The sequence below is a fragment of the Lutra lutra genome, chromosome 9, assembly GCF_902655055.1.
Source record: "Lutra lutra chromosome 9, mLutLut1.2, whole genome shotgun sequence".
NCBI classification, from domain to species: Eukaryota; Metazoa; Chordata; class Mammalia; order Carnivora; family Mustelidae; genus Lutra; species Lutra lutra.
In genome coordinates, this window is record NC_062286.1 from 38,645,575 (window position 1) to 38,669,648 (window position 24,074).

General features: G+C 41.5%; 1 pseudogene and 1 gene segment (V, D, J or C); both read left to right on the forward strand.

Annotated features, from left to right (window-relative positions):
• LOC125109330 (immunoglobulin kappa variable 2D-29-like) overlaps window positions 1-24,074 on the forward strand; it is a 664,016-nt gene that overhangs the window by 283,799 nt on the left and 356,143 nt on the right.
• Window positions 199-835, forward strand: LOC125109338 (immunoglobulin kappa variable 3-11-like; annotated as a pseudogene).

Below are 24,074 nucleotides of genomic sequence, written 5' to 3' on the forward strand. Positions count from 1 at the left end.
GGTAAACACTTTCAAAACCTCCACATGGCCAGAAGAGGGAGACTTAACACACCCAGAGAAGAATGGCGCCTGGTGGGGGATTCTTCTGACAAACTTAATTTTTGAGTATTTAAGCAATACGAATGCCCCACAGTTTGCATATCTTCTTCCTCTTAGATCTGAAGTGTTTCTGCCTCTCAGAGTCTTAGAGTTTCTAAGTGTGTGGCATGAACACACTGGACCCATTGAAAGCAGCAAGATGGTGACTCCATCACAGCTTCTTGGCCTTCTGCTCCTCTGGGTTCCAGGTGAGAATATTTGGACAAAGGAGGTTAAAGTGGGGGTACGATTTTCCATCCCTGATTTTCTTTCTCATTGGGAATATTCCACATATGAATTTGGCTTACTGATTAAGTGTGAAATTTTAAAAATAAGTAGTATTCTCTGTCCTACCTAACTAGATACTGGTGACTTCCATATACATATCCTGAGTTGCTGCTGATGTTTCCTGTGTGGTTTCAGCCTCCCTTGGAGAGATTGTGCTGACCCAGTCTCCTGCCGTCCTGTCCATGACTCCAAAAGAAAGAGTCACCATCACCTGCCGGGCCAGTCAGAGCATTAACAAGTGGTTAGCCTGGTATCAGCAGGAGCCAGGGAGAGCTCCTAAGCTCCTTATCTATGAAGCATGCAAGTTGGGAACTGCGGTTCCATCACGGTTCAGCTGCTGAACCGTGATGGAACCTCAGCAGTGGGTCTGGGAAAGACTATACCCTCACCATCAGCAGCCTGGATCCTGAAGAAGCTGGGACTTACTACTGCCAGCACTTATAGTAGCTACCTGCCCACAGTGTTATAGGTCAGAACATAAACTACCAGGGAAGCAGACGTGAGGGCTGGGCTGCCCCCACTGCTCCTCTGATGCCTGCACCCGCTCAGAAGGTTTCTCAGAGGCAGCCCCACTTTGGACATCACTGGGGGCTTAGGGAGAAGGGCAAGGAGGCTCCTCAGCCCCCTGACTGACTCCCTTTTCCCCAGATCATTACACCTGAGGACTGGGGGTGATGGCATCCGCTGGGGTTTATACAGCAAAAGAGAAGCCACTCTAGGTATTCCAAGCAGGAATTGCTTCCTCTAGGGAAGTAATGTCTAAATGTCACTCATTAAAAGGCCTGGGGATATAATAATAAGGGAAGCAGACACTAGAAACAGGTGATTCCTTGGTGATTCCCCATAGGTCACAGAATTTATACCATTGGAAATACAGGCTGCCTAACCACGTGGTCCTCAGGCCTGTCTAGGAGGGCCAGGGATGGAGGAGCTGATGCTCCAGCCTCTGCAGACCCTCCCCAGGTGATTCTCCGGTCTCTCACTGATCACTCACCTGCCTGCAGGTGCTGATGGAAGGCATAGAATCCTCCTCTTCTGACCTCCAGATCTAGGGTAAGGTGCCTCATGAGCAACTCCATAGGGAACCATAGAGGAAAGGGGACTCTGGGAAATGTGCTTCCAGAAGTGATGGTGGTGACTGGGAGCTGACAGAAGACAGCCTGGGATGGTCACTGTTTTTACATCTCTCAGAAGTTGGCCCAGTTAGGGGAGGCCCCAGAATATGTTTGAATATACTTCTAGCTATCATCATTAGGTCATAGCAAGGAGATCTTGTTAAGCAACTGAGGGAACAGAAGAATGAGGAAATTGTGTCATGTATATAGAAATAACTTGACAATGAAGGACTTTCCTGATTAAAAACACTAAATTTTGGATGAAGCATTGTTTTTTCTTAGTATAAAAATACCTTGTTGCTTAAAATTCTCTATTAACGAGAGCATCAATGACAACCCTGAAGCTTGTGACAAATCTGAAATAGTTGTCTCCCCCTGATGCTTACTCACATGGCTCTCCATTTTTACCAAGATAGCAGGAGAGCTGTGTATGATAAGATGCTCTGTTATAGAGCATTTTTACTTCCACTAAAGTAGTCTTTCTTTAATTTTCTATTTTCATTTAAGAAATTTCTATGGGGGGCGCCTGGGTGGATCAGTGGGTTAAAGCCTCTGCCTTTGGCTCAGGTCATGATCCCAGGGTCCTGGGATCGAGCCCCGCATCGGGCTCTCTGCTCAGCAGGGAGACTGCTTCCCTTCCTCTCTCTGCCTACCTGTGATCTCTGTCTGTCAAATAAATAAATAAAATCTTAAAAAAAAAAAAAGAAATTTCTATGGAAGCCACCTGTTGAATTAAAGCCACATGTTGAAAACGCCTCCAATTTTGCTTTCTCATTCATACAAAATTAAATTAAAAACTTCTTTTTAGACTGGAAAGATTGAAAAATATAATTATTTGGAAACTATATGACCATGTATCTTAAAAATTAAATAGAATAATGACTTGAAATTTAAAGAATTACAAAGACCACAGTAAGAATAAATCAAAATTATATGCGATTCTATCAGAATAACTGGAGTTATTTTGTGGCTTCTGTACCCTCCTACAGCTTGCCATGAGAATGATGTGCCATGGGTAGTCACCACACTCTGTCTTGGTCCCAGATCAACCACAATCCTTCAGCTGGAGAACCATTCATCTCCCTGCAGAAGAAGTACACAGCTAAGCCCTGTGTGCATTATCCAAATTATTGTCAACATGAACATCCATGACTATAGAGACAAATGCTTAGTATGACAAGCCACTGAGTTTTTGACTGGTTTGTTAAAATAGTGTGTAAAATCTGACTAATACACTTTTTACACATCTCTGCATAGAAATTGACAGGTTTTTATTAAACATGATGGCATAAAAAGGAATACTTGGAAATCCATTCATAAAAAGATACAAAATAAGAGATGTTTTTAAAAATAGTTGAAAGAAAGTGTAAAATACAGCTTATTGTAGAAAAATCTAATTAAGATTATTTAGAGTAATGCTGACACATTCTGTAGATAATTCAGACTTATTAAATGTGATTAAATCTAAAGTACATAAATAAAATTATATATGTGAATATACATCCATATGCATATATATGAATAATATATATACATGTAGATACATTTCTGATGTGTTTATACAGTTATCTTATGAGTTAAGTGGATTAATATGAGTTCAGTAACTCCCCATAAATAACTGGTGTCCCAGACCAGATACAGTACTAACCTAACTTGAGAAGTTTTCTTTACAATCTTTGTTTCTAAGTCATACACCAATTGGTATACCTATCTGAATCTATGCTTTCTCACACAGTGGAGGTCCTAAGGGTTTGAATGGTGTTATTTTTTGCTACAAACCATTACAGCCCATGAAAGCCCCATTATCTCTATGTCCACATTCATGTGATGAATTCCAGGTATGAGATATTATCCAATCTTTTTTTTTTCATTTTATGGTGACATCTATTAATACTCTCATGACATAGGTCACAGCTCTTGTAATTTACAGAGAAAATAACAACTAAATGAAACTACCAATCAACAAACATAAAACAGACTGACTGAAAAATGAATTCATGGGTAAAACCACTTGTCTTCAAGTGGGTCATAAGGGACAGTACTTAGCCTTCTGAGAGGAAGCATATCAGAATCTAGGGGAGGGGCAGTTATCAAATTTGATCATTTAACAATATGTGCTACAATCTCATTTTCATCCTACAAATATTAACATTTGTTTTATCAACAATTGGCATGTCTCTAAAATATCGATTGAATGATTTCTCTGGCCTTGTTGGTGAATTAGAGGATAAAATTTACAATTTAGAGATGCATAGTCAATGTGTTAAATATTTTAGACTGCTCCTTAGGTAATAATTCCCCCATATTTTATACATAATTAACCCTGAAGAAACTTGGATGAAATTGGAAAAATTTAACAGGTTGTTCTGTAGCCAAAAGAAACCAAGGGGGAAACAAGTCAACCTATTTCCTAAGAACTTTCAACAGAGAACCCAGCGCATGGACCATTGGGGTAAATATCAACTACCTCATTTCCCACTTTCCCAGGTAAGGAAAGAGCATGGAGACTTAGAAAGAAACATTTATTACCAGGAGTGAAATACTGACTAGTCAGTTACCTAGAGATACAAAACAAGTGCTTTCAATTCCAGGTGAACCCAGATACTTCCTCTTTTTTTATGAATTATTTTCGGAATTGGGGACAAATTTATGCCTGAGGTTTTGTCAGAGAATTTTACTGATATGATGCCACTTTGCTGCTCCTCTCAAGGATGATTTTTGAGAAAAGGGAATCACAACAGTGCATAAAATTCAAGGGTTATATATGATGAAAGGAGAAATAGTCAATTCACTGACATAGGACTACTGGTTTTGACAAACTATCAGACCTAGAAAAAAACAAGATCAAAGATTGGAGTCAAAGTCATTTTGGAAAGAAAAAAAATGAGCCAAGATTGAAATAATAGTTTCCCAGTGGATGCTGATCAAAGAGGCCATTATCAAAGAGAAGGCGGTCAATAATTACATGGTCTATAGGTCGATGTTGGTTCCTGGTATGGTCTGATCATCTGTTCATATGTTGAAATCTTAAACCCCAAGGTGATCATATTATGCAGTTGGGCCTTTGGTAGGTGATTAGGTCATGAGGATGGAGCACACAGGATAGGACTAGTGCTTTAAAAAGAGACCCCACTGAGCTCCCTGGTCCCTTCAACCATGTCAAGACACAGCAGGAAGGCACCATCTCAGAAGCAGAATGTGAGTCCTCACCACATACTAAATGGGCCAGCAACCTGATCGTGGACTCCACAGCCTCCAGAACTGTGAGAAATATAATTCTGTTGTTTATAAGCTGCCCAGTCTAGGGTTCTTTCTGGTGTAACAACCCAAACAGACTAGGACAGTCACCTCTCCCAGCTTTCCCGGGAAGCCTAATGAACAAATGTCATGACATCAGAGATAGAAGTCCATGTGTAGGCTCAAGGATACAGATTCATCTAACTGAAGGTGGCGGGATTACTAGCATATATTCTGTGATTGAGCCATTTGATATAAGGAGACATTAGGGCTAATTCAAACAGAAAACAGAAAAGTATTTATTATCATGAATTGGGTAAATCAAAAATGTGTAGAAAGACCAGATAAGCAGGCTCAGGCAACTCCCTATTTCAGTCCCTCAAATACCCTAGTATTTTCTATGATCAGGAAAGCTATTGCTCTGGCAAAGGCCATCTGGTGAATCAGAAAGCTATGTGCTTCAGACAGTGCTGCCTGGACCCTACTCCAGAGAAGTGAGCCCTTCTGGCTGTGTGTTTTTCCTCCCCTCTCTCTGTGATGAGAACTACTCTATAGGAATTCATTGGATAGTCAGAGTCTTAATCGCACCAGCAGCGAAGAATGCCAAGGCAATGTGGTTTAGCCTTTCCAGAATCTTCCACACAAAAAGCCTTGAGGGAACCTTGAGGACAAAGATACTAAGGAAGCTTTTTCACAATAACTACACGAATCAGGCGCACATTTATGTCTGTTAAATAATTTTGCTTTCTCTACTCTTTCTTTAAAAAAAAAAAATTGTTAAGCAAAACAAAAACAAAAGAAAAAAAAAAAACACATAATGGTGTCATTTATGTTAAGCCTCTGTGTTAGCAAACCAAGACTTAACACCTCATATAAGTGCAATATCACGCCCAGGAATGTGATCTTTAACCAGCTGAACTGGAATTTCCCCATCTGAACTAGTAGCCAATCCACTGATAAACCCCTTTCATTCCTTTTCGGAGGGCAACCTTCCCTAAAACAATGCATTCTTTGCTAATAATTTTCTTTTTTCTGCTCTTTCTCTGCCTTTCAAATATCTTTGTAATGTCTTTGTAAATATCTTGCACACACATGGTAATTGGTACTACCAAATACTGATACCAGTTCACATGATAGTAATTGAGAACATGCATTGCTTGGAAGTCATGTACGGAATCTTTTTTAAAGATTTATTTATTTGACAGAGAGAGAGCTCAAGCAGGTAGAGTGGCAGGCAGAGGGAGAGGGAGAAGTAGGCTCTCTACCAATCAGGAAGATTGATGCAGGGCTTGATTCCAGGACCTGGGTTCATGACCTGAGCTGAAGGCAGACGCTTAACCAACTAAGCCACTCTGGTGCCTCATATACAGAATTTGGGAAAGTCTTGTTGAGATGAGCATTTTGGCTTATTATTTTGTTAAGGCTTTATTTATTTATTAGAGACAAAAAGAGCAAAAGAGAGCATGAGCAGGAGAGAGAGGGAGAAGCAGGCTCCCCACTGAGCAGGGGGCCTGATGTGGGGCTCGATCCCAAGATCCTAGGTTCATAATGTGAGCTGAAGGAAGACTCTTTTAGCTTATTATTATTACATTGAGAATTAATTCATTTCCATTGAATATTACATGGAAGCTCCTCAATTGTACAGAATTTTGGAAAATGGCAAGTTTGTTCTCATTTGCCTCAAGTTCCAACAAACTATATATTCCCTGCAAATTTATGGTAAAACAAGATCTCACTTCTTGCTTTAACTTTTGATGGATTAGCAAATGTGACTAGCCGCTAGATGGCAATGACCACATCCCCGTCTTCCCCTTAAGGAACTTCCACACTTTAGAACCTGGTGTCTGAGAGTAGACACACCTTTGTGTTACAAAAGTAGTCTTAGTTGATACTAATGTGAAAAAGTATAACTGTATATACCTATAAGACCCTGATTTTGAATTTCACCTACTTTTCTTGTGGCACATAAAATTAATCTGCTTTTGATTTTTCTCAACCATTTGAATGAAAAAGCAATTTTTAGCATACAAGACCCTCAAAAGCGGTCAGTGGGCCTGATGGAGCCCATGAACCATAGTTTGCCGACTTCGGATCTTGCTTTTCTAGCCAGGCTGAATTCAGAGTCTCAGCTATGAGTCTCCCAGGAATTATGACTTCATCTACCAATCAGAGATTCAGAACTAGCACAATACTGGGACTGGCTTCCTATCTGATATGCTGTACGTGATTCTCCAGCTAGAATTCAGATGCCCTGCATCTAAAGGTCGAGTTTCCTGCCACTGTGATAGGACCATGAAGTGCTTCTTTCTGTTTTAAAGACAGAGTTTGAAGACTAGCGGGCTTCCTTCTGTCCCATTGTCCCCCTCAGATCTCATCTTGAGTTGTACAAGGCTGAGGGGAGAATGGTGTTGAGCAATAGTGAATATGCTATCACAAGAGGACAATTCAGTGCTTTGAGAATGACATCTATCCAATTGCACAGGCTCACCAAGAGAAGAACTGTCCATGTACTAATGAACCATATGGATGCACATCATACCAACAAAATTCTATTCACAAGGTTCAGCAAACAAATATGCAGAGCTACCTTTCAGCCCTATTAACTCCCTTTAGTTGGGCTCATTTGTGCAGTGCACAAACCGAGCTACTCCAAGAGCACTCCTGAGTCCCCAGCCTCTTCTTCTTAACAAATATCTCTTGATTTTATCCCTATTGCTCAGAGCCCTCAAATAGGAGCTCTGCTCATGACCTCCATTGAAGAATAGCTTCAAACAAAAAAAGGGAGGGATAAATATGATATATCCTAATCATAACAAAGATGTTATTCTATATTCAGGTTTTCCACGTGACTCTGTAAAGAGGTGACATGGCACCAAGCACAGGGCAATGAGAACGGCAAAGCCCTGAAGCCATTGAGAAGAACACAGCTATTACGTGTTTGTTAACAGGTAGGTGCTACTAACAGTAGTCATAGACATACCTACCCTGTGGTTATTCTCCTTGACAAACAATATTGACTTTGCTGGATTAAAAAAGAGTAAAGGAAACCTCATCTAAGCTGGGAAGTTCTCCTACACATACCATTCCATGGTTAGAGTCTGCATAACCAACGGGCAGAAGAAATGTAAGAATTCTCTTGACAAGGGAGGACATTTTTCATGTAGGAATTCACTTCCCGCTTTTAAGGAAAAAAAGGATGATCTCTCCCTGCAAGCAATAAACACTACTTGCAGCCAGGGAGAAACCACCACAACCTCAAATTGTCCTTCTCCAGTAAGCATTTTTTCAAAACAATCCTCCCCAATCTCCTCCTAATGCATAATAAAAGCGGACCTTCCTTTTGCCTCTTCAGACTAGGCGGAGGTTTGCCATAGTTTGCTTTGTCCCGAATTGCAATTCTTCTTTTTTCAAGTAAGTTTATTTGCTAGTAAATAACTGGCTATTTTTTGTTTAAGATTGACAAGTGCACTAATAGAATTATTAATTCAGAATAATGATAAAATTAAAAATTCTTAGTAGGGGGCCAGGGAGAAGGGCAGAGGGAGAGGGGGAGAGAGAATCTTAAGCGGTCTCCACACTCCATGCAGAGCCCAATGCAGAGCTTGATGTCACGTCCCTGAGATCGTGACCTGAGCTGAAATCAAGAGTCTGATGCTGAACTGACTGAGCCACCCAGGCGCCCCATCACTCCTGATTTTTAATGTCAACACATAAGTAAAGCAATCTCTCCAGGGCCCTGGTCAGGGATATGAATCGACCATTGTATGACATCTATAAGGAAGGGCCTCTGATTTAGTTCCTTGGTTCCTAAAGCTCTGTACAATTCCATAGGTTTTCAGTATCATAGAAAGCAAAGAGAAAGACAAAATACTGTCTTTGATGGGGACATAATTTGGTCACTCATTTTTTTAATTTTCTTAACCTATTGGGAACAAGTTGATTTTAAAACTTTTCTGTAAGTTTAATGGACAAATAATGGTAAAGACAACATTTAAGAACAAAGTTGTAGAACTACAACAGCCACAGAATGAGCAAAAATCTATTACCTATATTATTTATTTATTATTTATTTATGGTTAACATACAATGTTAGTTTCATGTATACAACGTAGTGATTGAACATTTCTATACCTTATGAAATGATCACCACGATAACCACCATGTGTCACCATACAAAGTTATTAAATATCATTGGCTATATTCTCTATACTGTACCTTACATCCCCTTGAATTATTTATTTTACAACTGGAAGTATTATCTACTCTTTGATACAGCTTTTTCCCCTTAAGTGCATCACAGTTATGAATAAAATGTTCTGTGTGGTATACATTTGCTTTACAAATATGTTTGAACCCCATGAACTATTTCTTTTAGATTAGATCATATGGAGAATAATCTTTCAACATTTTTTATAAAAAGTTAATGTTGATATGAAGACACAAAAAGATAACATGAAAAATAAATAGATCATTGTCACCTATAAACATAAAAGCACAAACGTAGATAACATTTTAATATTTTCTTCCCCTTATATTATAAAAATATGGTGACAATATAGAGTAAATTTCAAGAATATTAGGAATTAGCAAGAAGGTAAAAATAACTTCAACATTAGGTAGTATATATGAATAAAATGATGGTTTTCTTTTTGCCTGATTTTAAATCATATGGACATAGTTAAGAGAGATTGGTATTTGTGCAGGGAATTCTTGGGAAGGTTGAGAACAATACAGCCTCTGACTCGTGAGCGAAATGCAGCTGCAGAACACAGAGCATTGGTCCTCTCGGCCCCAGAGCTGCTGAGAGGGAGGACAGATTTCCCTGACCTTCTGAGGTCAGGAGTGTAAAGGTTCATCCCCAAATGCTGGTTGTGTGCTATGATGGAAATTCACCCTCAGGGCTGTGGCTGGACACAGGGACATGGACAGCCACCCTTTGAGCAACCGTATGGGAGCAACTGTGGTTCCTGAGAGGCAGCCAGTGGGAGAGGGGACATCTGAGGTGCTGTGGATCTTGACCTAAGAAAAAATTAGACAAACAGACCCCTCTCACTGCAAAGAATCCCACAGGCTTACAATTTTACAGCTCAAATAAAAAATTACAAGGTACTCGGGATTGAAGGTGATTTACAATAACCAGCTTCCTACCTGAGCAACCCTGTAGAAGTCTTCTGGGAAGAGCAGATCTGGGACATTTTATGTTGAACCAAGCGGGTGATGATCCTGGGAGCCCCAGTTAGTCCAGATGATGCACTATTGTAATGGTGATATAAGGGGTTCCAAATAAAACCTTTCAATCACAAAGGCAGATGAAATAAAGATATGTAACACACTTTTACACACATTTCTAATTTTCAAGTAAGAACAGTTCATCGACTAAGAATGGAGTTAGAATCTAGTTTCCACCATATACATTTCAGCCAAATGTAGGGTCATTTATGAGAATAAAAAAGGAATGGTGTTAAGGAACTGTATGGGGGTGGGGAGGTTTGCTTCCCAAACATCAGCTCTTCCCCTCTTCTCCCCCAGGGCTCATGGCATCGATCCGAGGTAAGGTAAAAAGATGGAGCCTCACTGGCCTTTCTAGAGCATGATGTCCTGGGTAACCCACAGCCAAAATGTGTATTCAGGGGCACCTGGAAGGCTCAGTGGGTTAAAGCCTCTGCCTTTGGCTCAGGTCATGATCTTAGGGTCCTGGGACCGAGGCCTGCATCAGGCTCTGTGCTCACAGGGAGCCTGCTTCCCTTCCTCTCTCTCTGCCAGCCTCTCTGCCTACTTGTGATTTCTGTCTGTTAAATAAATAAATAAATAGTTTTTTTTTTTAAATGTGTATTCATAGGAAAGTTTAGCTCATAGAGAGTCATCTACTTTTCTCTCCTCATTCTTAGGAGGAAGACCCCCTGTTCTAATCACAAATTCTTGGACTCTGAGGACAAACAGGAGCACAAAATACAGAGATGGTGTTTTTCTGACAAACAGCTCAGAGAAGCTCCTCGGGGTCAGGACACGAGCCCTGCGTCAGTGTGATCTCCCAAGAGGCACTGGTTCTGCACCTGTCTCAGACCTGCCCAACTCCTCCGAGATTTGTATATTTCCCCCAGAGCCCATTTCTGCTCTTCAGCATCTTCATGAAGAGGCTGCTCAGACATTCGGGGCAAAAAAGAGCCTCAGGGTGGGCCTCGGATCGAACATGGGAGTCCTGACCCAACTCCTCTGCCTTCTACTGGCCTGCCTTCCAGGTGAGGAGGGGAGTGCAGGGGACATCCCCAAGATGGTCAGAGTCCTCTCCTCCTGACTGTGGGATCTCCCCAGGGATCCTCCCTGTGGATCCCTGACTCAGGGTCTCCCCTTCCCTCAGAAACACAGGTGCTCTCAGATTAGGGGACCAGGGCCGCTAGACTCTTCCTGGAGGAACATGGTGTGGGACCTGGTAAACAATGTTGACTTTGTGTTTGCTTCCTACCCAGCTGTCAGCCAGCAGGTGGGGCTGGCCCAGTCTCTGGCCTTCCTCTCCGTGTCCCTGAGGGAGGGCATGTCCATCACCTGCAGGGCCAATGACAGCGTCAGCATTACTTGAGCTGGTATCAGCAGAATCCAGGTCAGGCTCCTCAGCTTCTCATCTATGATGCTGATAACCTCAAGTCTAGTGTCCCAGACCAGTTCTCTGCGATTCAGTTGGACAGAGAATTCATCCTCAAAATCAGCACAGTAGAGGCTGAGGATGCTGCCAGTTATTACTTCCAGCAGGATTATACCCTTCCTCCCACAATGGCATAGCCCCTCACAGAAACTGTCCCCGGCATGGGTGGTGATGGTGAGGGGAGCAGTGGGCTATGCTCACCGCGGTTCCAGCAGCTACGTTCTGCTCTGGGTCTGATCATCCCAGCAGGAGCTGCTTTGGGGAAGGGCTAGCAGGGCTCAAAGTTCAAGGGACTTTGTCCTTCGAAAGCTTCCTTTCCTGATGACACAAATCCCAAACCTCAGGAATTCTAAAAATGAAATTTCTCTTGCAGGCCTGCAATGGAATTCATCCATGGAATGGACCTTGAATCCTATCTCTGATAAACACTTTGTGAAGTAGGCAAAAAAAGGGAAATCATATCCAAGCAAACACTACTAATACTACTAATACTGCTATGACTAATACTAGTATTGCAAAATCTAGTACTACTAATGTTAGTACTAATACTTTGGGCACTACTACTGTAATGATCCTACCACTAATAAAACTAATAAACATCAACAACTACACTGTCAACTGCTATTGAGTGAAATCTTGAGGACTTACTGTGTATTGAATACCGTACGAAGGACTCATTCATCTACCGCAATTCATCACACAATAATCCTCTAGAGATGAGAAGTCAGAGGTTCTCAGAGTTTACATTTACTCAACATGCCAGTGGTTGTAAAGGAAGTAGACGGAAAAAGAATCTGTTATTTTTTTTTTTTTTAATTTTTTTATTTTTTTTTCAGCATAACAGTATTCATTATTTTTGCACCACACCCAGTGCTCCATGCAATCCGTGCCCTCTACAATACCCACCACCTGGTGCCCCCAACCTCCCACCCCCCACCCCTTCAAAATTCTCAGATCGTTTTTCAGAGTCCATAGTCTCTCATGGTTCACCTCCCCTTCCAATTTCCCTCAACTCCCTTCTCCTCTCCATCTCCCCTTGTCCTCCATGCTATTTGTTATGCTCCACAAATAAGTGAAACCATATGATAATTGACTCTCTCTGCTTGACTTATTTCACTCAGCATAATCTCTTCCAGTCCCGTCCATGTTGCTACAAAACTTGGGGATTCATCCTTTCTTTCCTTTTTTTTTTTTTTTTTTTTTTTTTTTTTTACAGCTTTATAAACATATATTTTTATCCCCAGGGGTACAGGTCTGCGAATCGCCAGGTTTACACACTTCACAACACTCACCATAGCACATACCCTCCCCGATATCCATAACCCCACCCCCTCTCCTACCCCCTCCCCCCATCAACCCTCAGTTTGTTTTGTGAGATTAAGAGTCACTTATGGTTTGTCTCCCTCCCAATCCCATCTTGTTTCATTTACTCTTCTCCTACCCCCTCGACCCCCCATGTTGCATCTCCTCTCCCTCATATCAGGGAGATCATATGATAGTTGTCTTTCTCCGATTGACTTATTTCGCTAAGCATGATACCCTCTAGTTCCATCCACGTCGTCGCAAAAGGCAAGATTTCATTTCTTTTGATGGCTGCATAGTATTCCATTGTGTATATATACCACATCTTCTTTATCCATTCGTCTGTAGATGGACATCTAGGTTCTTTCCATAGTTTGGCTATTGTAGACATTGCTGCTATAAACATTCGGGTGCATGTGCCCCTTCGGATCACTATGTTTGTATCTTTAGGGTAAATACCCAGCAGTGCAATTGCAGGGTCATAGGGTAGTTCTATTTTCAACATTTTGAGGAACCTCCATGCTGTTTTCCAGAGTGGTTGCACCAGCTTGCATTCCCACCAACAGTGTAGGAGGGTTCCCCTTTCTCCGCATCCTCGCCAGCATCTGTCATTTCCTGACTTGTTAATTTTAGCCATTCTGACTGGTGTGAGGTGATATCTCATGGTGGTTTTGATTTGTATTTCCCTGATGCCGAGTGATATGGAGCACTTTTTCATGTGTATGTTGGCCATCTGGATGTCTTCTTTGCAGAAATGTCTGTTCATGTCCTCTGCCCATTTCTTGATTGGATTATTTGTTCTTTGGGTGTTGAGTTTGCTAAGTTCTTTATAGATTTTGGACACTAGCCCTTTATCTGATATGTCATTTGCAAATATCTTCTCCCATTCTGTCAGTTGTCTTTTGGTTTTTTTAACTGTTTCCTTTGCTGTGCAAAAGCTTTTGATCTTGATAAAATCCCAAAAGTTCATTTTTGCCCTTGCTTCCCTTGCCTTTGGTGATGTTCCTAGGAAGATGTTGCTGCGGCTGACGTCAAAGAGGTTGCTGCCTGTGTTCTCCTCGAGGATTTTGATGGATTCCTTTCTCACATTGAGATCCTTCATCCATTTTGAGTCTATTTTCGTGTGTGGTGTAAGGAAATGATCCAATTTCATTTTTCTGCATGTGGCTGTCCAATTTTCCCAACACCATTTATTGAAGAGGCTGTCTTTTTTCCATTGAACATTCTTTCCTGCTTTGTCGAAGATGAGTTGACCATAGAGTTGAGGGTCCATTTCTGGGCTCTCTATTCTGTTCCATTGATCTATGTGTCTGTTTTTGTGCCAGTACCATGCTGTCTTGAGGATGACAGCTTTGTAATAGAGCTTGAAGTCCGGAATTGTGATGCCACCAACTTTGGCTTTCTTTTTCAATATTCCTTTGGCTATTCGAGGTCTTTTCTGGTTCCATATAAATTTTAGGATTATTTGTTCCATTTCTTTGAAAAAATGGATGGTACTTTGATAGGAATTGCATTAAATGTGTAGATTGCTTTAGGTAGCATAGACATTTTCACAATATTTATTCTTCCAATCCAGGAGCATGGAACATTTTTCCATTTCTTTGTGTCTTCCTCAATTTCTTTCATGAGTACTTTATAGTTTTCTGAGTATAGATTCTTAGTCTCTTTGGTTAGGTTTATTCCTAGGTATCTTATAGTTTTGGGTGCAATTGTAAATGGGATGGACTCCTTAATTTCTCTTTCTTCTGTCTTGTTGTTGGTGTAGAGAAATGCAACTGATTTCTGTGCATTGATTTTATATCCTGACACTTTACTGAATTCCTGTACAAGTTCTAGCAGTTTTGGAGTGGAGTCTTTTGGGTTTTCCACATAGAGTATCATATCATCTGCGAAGAGTGATAGTTTGACTTCTTCTTTGCCGATTTGGATGCCTTTAATTTCCTTTTGTTGTCTGATTGCTGAGGCTAGGACTTCTAGTACTATGTTGAATAGCAGTGGTGATAACGGACATCCCTGCCGTGTTCCTGACCTTAGCGGAAAAGCTTTCAGTTTTTCTCCATTGAGAATGATATTTGCGGTGGGTTTTTCATAGATGGCTTTGATAATATTGAGGTATGTGCCGTCTATCCCTACACTTTGAAGAGTTTTGATCAGGAAGGGATGCTGTACTTTGTCAAATGCTTTTTCAGCATCTATGGAGAGTATCATATGGTTCTTGTTCTTTCTTTTATTAATGTGTTGTATCACATTGATTGATTTGCGGATGTTGAACCAGCCTTGCAGCCCTGGAATAAATCCCACTTGGTCGTGGTGAATAATCCTTTTAACGTACTGTTGAATCCTATTGGCTAGTATTTTGGCGAGAATTTTTGCATCTGTGTTCATCAAGGATATTGGTCTGTAGTTCTCTTTTTTGTTGGGATCCTTGTCTGGTTTTGGGATCAAGGTGATGCTGGCCTCATAAAATGAGTTTGGAAGTTTTCCTTCTATTGCTATTTTTTGGAACAGTTTCAGGAGAATAGGAATTAGTTCTTCTTTAAATGTTTGGTAGAATTCCCCCGGGAAGCCGTCTGGCCCCGGGCTTTTGTTTGTTTGGAGTTTTTTGATGACTGTTTCAATCTCCTTACTGGTTATGGGTCTGTTCAGGCTTTCTATTTCTTCCTGGTTCAGTTGTGGTAGTTTATATGTCTCTAGGAATGCATCCATTTCTTCCAGATTGTCAAATTTGTTGGCGTAGAGTTGCTCATAGTATGTTCTTATAATTGTCTGTATTTCTTTGGTGTTCGTTGTGATCTCTCCTCTTTCATTCATGATTTTATTTATTTGGGTCCTCTCTCTTTTCTTTTTGATAAGTCTGGCCAGGGGTTTATCAATCTTATTAATTCTTTCAAAGAACCAGCTCCTAGTTTCGTTGATTTGTTCTATTGTTTTTTTGGTTTCTATTTCATTGATTTCTGCTCTGATCTTTATGATTTCTCTTCTCCTGCTGGGTTTAGGGTTTCTTTCTTGTTCTTTCTCCAGCTCCTTTAGGTGTAGGGTTAGGTTGTGTACCTGAGACCTTTCTTGTTTCTTGAGAAAGGCTTGTACCGCTATATATTTTCCTCTCAGGACTGCCTTTGTTGTGTCCCACAGATTCTGAACTGTTGTGTTTTCATTGTCATTTGTTTCCATAAATTTTTTCAATTCTTCTTTGATTTCCTGGTTGACCCATTCATTCTTTAGAAGGATGCTGTTTAGTCTCCATGTATTTGGGTTCTTTCCAAATTTCCTCTTGTTATTGAGTTCTAGCTTTAGAGCATTGTGGTCTGAAAATATGCAGGGAATGATCCCAATCTTTTGATACCGGTTGAGACTTGATTTAGGACCAAGAATGTGATCTATTCTGGAGAACGTTCCATGTGCACTAGAGAAGAATGTGTATTCTGTTGCTTTGGGATGAAATGTTCTGAATATATCTGTGATGTCCATCTGGTCCAGTGTGTCATTTAAGGCCTTGATTTCCTTGTTGATCTTTTGCTTGGATGATCTGTCCATTTCAGTGAGGGGAGTGTTAAAATCCCCTACTATGATTGTATTCTTGTCGATGTGTTTCTTTGATTTTGTTATTAATTGGTTTATATAGTTGGCTGCTCCCACGTTAGGGGCATAGATATTTAAAATTGTTAAATCTTCTTGTTGGACAGTTCCTTTGAGTATGATATAGTGTCCTTCCTCATCTCTTATTATAATCTTTGGCTTAAAATCTAATTGATCTGATATAAGGATTGCCACTCCTGCTTCTTCTGATGTCCATTAGCATGGTAAATTCTTTTCCACCCCCTCACTTTAAACCTGGAGGTGTCTTCGGGTGTAAGATGAGTTTCTTGTAGGCAACATATAGATGGGTTTTGTTTTTTTATCCATTCTGATACCCTGTGTCTTTTGATTGGGGCATTTAGCCCATTAACATTCAGGGTAAGTATTGAGAGATATGAATTTAGTGCCATTGTATTGCCTGTAAGGTGATTGTTATTGTATATTGTCTCTGTTTCTTTCTGATCTACTACTTTGAGGGTCTCTCTTTGCTTAGAGGACCCCTTTCAATATTTCCTGTAGAGCTGGTTTGGTATTTGCAAATTCTTTCAGTTTTTGTTTGTCCTGGAAGCTTTTAATCTCTCCGTCTATTTTCAATGATAGCCTAGCTGGATATAGTATTCTTGGCTGCATGTTTTTCTCATTTAGTACTCTGAATATATCATGCCAGCTCTTTCTGGCCTGCCAGGTCTCTGTGGATAAGTCTGCTGCCAATCTAATATTTTTACCATTGTACATTACAGACTTCTTTTCCCGGGCTGCTTTCAGGATCTTTTCTTTGTCACTAAGACTTGTCAATTTTACTATTAGGTGACGGGGTGTAGACCTATTCTTATTGATTTTGAGGGGGGTTCTCTGAACCTCCTGGATTTGATGCTTGTTCCCTTTGCCATATTGGGGAAATTCTCTCCAATAATTCTCTCCAATATACCTTCTGCTCCCCTCTCTGTTTCCTCTTCTTCTGGAATCCCAATTATTCTAATGTTGTTTCGTCTTATGGTGTCACTTATCTCTCGAATTCTCCCCTCGTGGTCCAGTAGCTGTTTGTCCCTCTTTTGCTCATCTTCTTTATTCTCTGTCATTTGGTCTTCTATATCGCTAATTCTTTCTTCTGCCTCATTTATCCTAGCAGTGAGAGCCTCCATTTTTGATTGCACCTCATTAATAGCTTTTTTGATTTCAACTTGGTTAGATTTTAGTTCTTTTATTTCTCCAGAAAGGGCTTTTATATCTCCCGAGAGGGTTGCTTTAATATCTTCCATGCCTTTTTCAAGCCCGGCTAGAACCTTGAGAATCATCATTCTGAACTCTATATCTGACATATTACCAATGTCTGTATTGATTAGGTCCCTAGCCTTTGGTATTGCCTCTTGTTCTTTTTTTTGTTGTGAATTTTTCCGCCTTGTCATTTTGTCCAGATAAGAGTTTATGAAGGAGCAAATAAAATACTAAAAGGGTGGCAACAACCCCAGGAAAATATGCTTTAGCCAAATCAGAAGAGATCCTGAATTGTGAGGGGGGAGAAAGGGGATAAAAAGGGGTTCAGAAAGAATGAAAAAAAAAAACTATTAAAAAAAAGAAAGCTGATAAAGAAAAAATATAAAAAGAGGAAAAAATATATATATATTAGATAAACTATTTAAAAAACGTTAAAAAAAAAGAAAACGGTAAAAGTTAAAAAAAATTTAGCAGAAGAAGAGAAAAAGAAAAAAAAAATTGAAAAAGAAAAAAAAAATTAAATTAACTGCAAGGCTAAAAAATCATGGGGAAAAAGCCATGAGTTCCGTGCTTTGCTTTCTTCTCCTCTGGAATTCCGCCGCTCTCCTTGGTAGGTGAACTTGGTCCTGGCTGGGTTTCCCGTAGATCTTCTGGGGGAGGGGCCCGTTGTAGTGATTCTCAAGCGTCTCTGCCCCAGGCGGAGTTGCACCGCCCTTACCCGGGGCCGCGCTGAGTCATCTGCTCGGGTTCGCTTTCGGGAGCTTTTGTTCCCTGAGCGCTTTCCGTAGAGTCCGGAGGACGGGAATAAAGATGGCGGCCTCCCGGTCTCCGGCCCGGAGGAGCCGAGAGCCCGGGGCCCCACTCCTCAGTGCGCCCTCAGAGAACAGTGCCAAATGACTCTCGTCACCCTGGCCTCCGGCCACGCTCCGAGCTGACCGAGCCTGCGACCGGTTCAAGGCAACCCTGAGCTGAGAGTCACTCCTCGGCTCTGTCTCTGCAGCCGGCTTCCCCGTTCTAATACCGGTAAGCTCTGCGACACTGAGACACCCCCGATCCTTCTGCGACCCTGCGGGACCTGAGGCTGCGCTGACCCTGCCTGGGCTTCACCCCAGTTAAGCCTCTGGAGCGATGTCCCTCAGCGGAACAGACTTTTAAAAGTCCTGATTTTGCTCTGTTGCTCCGCCGCTCTCCGGGAGCCGGCCCCTCCCCCCGCGGTCTATCTTCCCGTCGCTTTGGAATCACTTCTCCGCCAGTCCTACCTTGCAGAAAGTGGTTGATTTTCTGTTTCTGGAATTGCTGTTCTTCTTCTCTTCAATCTCCCATTGGATTTGTAGGTGTTTGCAATCCTTAGATAAGCTATTTAGCTGATCTCCCGCTACCCGAAGTAGTCTCAGCCTGCTACTTCTCCGCCATCTTGACTCCTCCTCCAAGAATCTGTTATTTTGACTCCATAATTTCTACTCATTATTTAACTACATTCATTTAAAAAAAATTAGTACAACTAAAAACAGGTCAAGACAGAGACTGTCTCTAGCATCCCAAAAGCTCCCTCAGTCTCCTTCCCTGTCAATTCCATGCCCACCCCCCATGCACATACCAGTACTCAGTACTTTTTTACTGTGATACACCCAACAGAATTGACAGTGTACGTGCTCAAGGAATGTCATGACAGCGTTGCTTATGACAACCCTAAACTGGAAACAACCAGTTACTAATCTAGAATGGAATGGCTGCTTCAATTATGGTATTTGCAAACATCTTTATCCCTTCTGTGCTTTAGCTGAGTGGTAGTTTTGAAACCTGTGATAATTTCGATGCTGCCCAACTTACCAATCTTTCATATGGAGTACCCTTCATGTCTTATCTGAAAAGCCATTTTATACCTCAAAGTGATGAATATATTACTACTTACTATTTTTCTAAGCTTTATCACTGTACTTTAGTTTTATAATCTAGCTGCATTGGTTTCTTGGACATGATACAGAGTAGGGGATCAGATTTCATTTCTCTTTCAGTATGAAGGTCCACTTGAACCATCCCACTATATTAGAAAGAACATTCCTTTGTTAATTGTCCTAGGAATCATGTGTCACAAATTAAGCATCCCCATAGATATATGTCTATTTGTGGACTATGTTTCATTCCCCTGGTCTCTCTTATATCTTTGTGGCATACTACAGTGCCCTAATCACTGTGACTATAAATAAGTCTTTTCAAAAAGAGATTTCATTTATTTATTTGAGAGTGAGTAAACATGAGCTGGCAGGGGAGGAGCAAAGGGAGAGGGAGAAGCAGACTCCCCACTGAGCAGGGAGCCAGACCCAATTCTCCTTCCCAGGACCTGAGCAAAAAGGCAGATGCTTAACCAACTGAGCCACCCAGGAGCCCTATGTGTATTTAATAAGTCTTAATAGTCAATAGGGTATTCTCTCAACATTGTTGCTTTTCAGAATTTTCTTATTCTTTTTAGCTCAGAATTTCCCATACATTTTACAATGTGCAAAAAAAGTAACTGGGTTTTTATTGGAAGTACATTGAAACTAAGGATCAATGTGTTGAGATAGACATATTGAGTCTTTGGATGCATGAAAATGTAATATTTCTCCATTTATTCAGGTTTCCTTTAGTTTCTCTTAGCAAAGTTTTATTATCCTTAGGTCTGTATGGTGTGTGGCCCCTGGTAGGTAATAATGCATGTCCTCTCATATGTACGTTCAGCTTAAAATTTATTTGTAATTGCCAAGACAATAAATTATCCTTGAAAAATGTTTGCTCTATGTCTGTCTCCATTACTAAAATTCAATTTTCCATTTGGACAATCTGAGATTGCATTAGCCATGCAAAACTCAATACAAATACAGGACTTAATTTAATCCACACAAATGTGTACATGTATTTGGATGTTCAGAGGAGGTACTTTGGGATGAAGGATCAGTTTCTTGGAGAAAGATTCTCTCAGGCACATGTCTAACGTCATGAGACCCTCTGTGACTCCCAATCCCAGCTTCCATGGCAAGGACACTCGGAGAATCATTTCCTTCCACCTTCCTCTTCTCAGGTGGGGCACAGAGGAGCAGAAAGCACAACAGTAGAGACAGAGATCCCATCTTGCTCTGAGACATGACGTGCCCCACCTCACCAGTCCGCTCTGGCCGGGACACATGAAGAGCCGCTCAGCAAGTTGAGGACCAAAGCAGAGCAGAAACTGCACAGTCCAGACACAGACATGTTCTTCCTCCTTCTTCCATGTCATCCATAGGATTGGATATGCTTGAAGACACATGTAGACATTTCCTGCACAGTGACACCTCAGCCAAGCTGACTGGGACATGGACAGGATGGCCCCTCCCTGCACCATTCTATCGGCTACAAATGAAGCTGGGGCCCTCCTAGAAGCAAGGCTGGGAAAATCCTAGAGGCACGAGATTACTGCAAACCAGAAATGTATTTAAAGAGGTGCCAAAATATAAGATTTCAATCTCCTGCCGTTATTCCTTATCACAAAGAAATTAGAGTGTAAAGCCTGAATGAAGAAGTGTAAAGGTCATTATTTGAATACAAACAAAGCCTACTTCTTTCTTTGGCACAGCCTCCATAACATCTCAGTAGAGCAGGGTACAGAGAGCTCGCAGTTTGGTAAACACATCCACACTAGGTGGGTGACACATCCTAGCACCATGGGGACAGAAGCTGCTGCACTCAGGATCTTCCCAGTCCCTGCTGTGTATCTCTCCATCTAGCTCTTCCTCTGGACCTTTACCATATTTTTTCATAACCTGGGAATCATAAGTAGGTGTATCTCGAAGTGATTTGAGCTGCTCTAGCAAACTAATCACACCTGAGGAAGGAATCATGGAACCCCATGTGTATGGTTGGTCAGATACAGAGGTCCCTTCTTCACTCCTATTAGATGATGACACTCCCAATGGGCTAGTCCTTCAAGTGGGAGTCTGCATGCCATCCTGCAGAGCCATGGGGAGCTGCTCTGGAGGATGACATGTGGACATGAAGCTGCTGAGAACAGACCCAGGGACAGGAGGCTGTGCCCCTGAGGAAACTCCATCTTGAAAGTGCTTGGTGTCCTCCACACAGCTGGTCATGGACTGCCATCTGGGTTCTGTGCACTGAAGCTTCTCCAGCCCCAGGTGGTTCCTTGTGCACAGGGTCTGTGACAGCTCTGACATCTTCTACAGGGACACCAGTCTCCTCCCTAAACATACACATGAGATGGATATAGACCTAGATTTCACCTAGACCTGAACAAAGCTAAAGTCGTTTTTCTTTCCTGTCACAAACTTAAAAATTCCTCTAATAAAAAAACAAAATCCAAAAGTGATAACAAAAATCATGTGATAGACTCTCCATACATTCCATAAAGAACAAAAATAAAAGTGAAAGTGAGGGAATCTGAGGAGAAAGGAGGAACCACTATGAAAAGGCCTGGTTCTCTGGCAGGAGCATCACACGTGCATGATGGTACAGCAGGAGAGGAAGTGATGATATCCCGGGTAAAGATCTGACCTGTGTGTTCCCAGTCAGGTCCACTCTGGAGAGCGACCACAGGGCTGCATGCTCCAGGGGGCTGGCTTAGACTTTTGTTCTGTTGCATCCCAGCTCCACTCCCCTCTGCCAATCCTGCATTCTCTTTCCGGAGGTGGTAATGTCAAGAACATTCCCCACCCAGTGTCCCACATGCTATACTCGATGTGAGTCTGCTTTCTGGGAAACAACGCCTGTGACCAGCGGCATCAGAGAGTAGCACAGACCACATGGTCAGAATAACCCACATAGGTAGAAGCTGTCCATTTTCTCCATCTTCCAAAATGGACAGGGACAGAATGATGTCAGAAAGAGAGAATGTGGCAGTGGAAAATTGAGCACATGTTATGAGAAATTGACTCAAAGTGCTGACCCTTTAGAGTATTCTGTCTCTCTCACTGGAAAACTCTAGCTCAGTCACAGCTTCTGACTCAGTTCCTAGACATAAGTCAGTTCCTACTCTCAAGCACATTGACTCAGGGGAAGGACAGGTCTCAAAGGAAAAACCCTAAGGTTTCGCCATAGATGTATTGAGAAAATCTTGCTTCCTTCTTCTCCCTACAGAACTTGGGGCTTAGGGCTTGAGCTCAGAATGTGTCCTCTCTGCCCTGATGAGAAAGCTCTATGTTAGAAGGAAACATGGGGGACGGCAGTGCTCTGGTGGAGGAGACAAGGGAACAAGCTCTTCACAGAGAAAAAGCAACACACACAAAATAGAAACAATCCATCTCAAATTAAAGCAGTGGAAGAGTATTTGTTAACTGACAAGAAAGCTGTACGAGTTCATGAGACCTCCTCAGGACAGATGTCCACCCTTACTGGAAACACTTCGGAACTGGAGATGCAAAGTGCTACATAGAGTGAAATTTTTATTAAATAGAGGCATTATGAGGTGGCCTGTGGTCAAAGGGAACTTCTGTCTAACTTTCCCCAGTTAGAGGGTGGTGACTGGGGGCCTTGCCCAAGAATTACCATCGATACAGGAATATCCTTCACATTTGACATAAGACAATGCTCCCATTTCTTCACAGGACTCACATGAATCTCAGCTCTAGAAAATTTATTTACTTATTTACTTATTCCAAAAAGTGCAAAGAAAAGAAATGACAATATTGGGAAGGAATTCAGATTACATATACAGAGATCAGGGCTTTCATATAACTTATAAAGTCAGAAGATCAACAGATTCACATATATATGGGAGCTGCCTCGAGCCAAAACTATTCTCTGTGATCTCATCCACTAGTGGGTGAATATTTGCAGTTCTTTAGAAAAGGTGACCCATTTCAGTCACAGGTCCCAAGAATCTACCCAACAGACCTCCTGTTGGAGACCCTGCCTCTGCTGGGAGGCAGAGAGAACTTCCATTTGGGCTCAGTCAGGACACAGGTCTGTTGTCTCTCAACTACACCAAAGCATTATAAGTTTGTGTTGTTTGGTTTGAGAAAATGTATAGATCAAGACCTACAGAACATATAACAGCATCACACTCCCCACCCACACACCCTGACCCCAGAATAATGGACTCACATAACCAAAGCAGCAACAGAATATTCCCAAGGGACACAAATGACACACTGGCTTCCAGTTCTATGTATTTCAAAGGGATGTTCCCTGGCAAAGAGACAAAAGTGCAACGAAAACCACCTGTGTTAGTCCTTGCTGGTTGAGGTGATGGTGGTCAAGATTAGAGACTGCTAGAGACCTGGACCTCATGGAGGTTCTTCTTACATCCCTTACAGATGCCGATGATTTTTGTGTGGTATACAGTGACCAACTTTGATGAACTCACTTTTATTGCCCAGGGTACAACAAAGTTCCTACATACACAGGAGATAACGACTCCTCTGAGGAATTAGGAACAGTCTTCAGTCTACAGGTAGAAGAGGAAAATTTCGAAGCCTTTACTGTCAAGAAAGAACTTTTAGAAGGTTTTGCATTTTTAGGTATTTCAGGGCCAGAAATTATGAGATAAACAACCAAAGACAAAGGAAGACTTTTAAAGTTTTCATGTTAAGTTTTCTATGAAATGTTAGTATTTTTGAAATCAAAGATTTCAAAACTGATACATAGTAAATAAACAT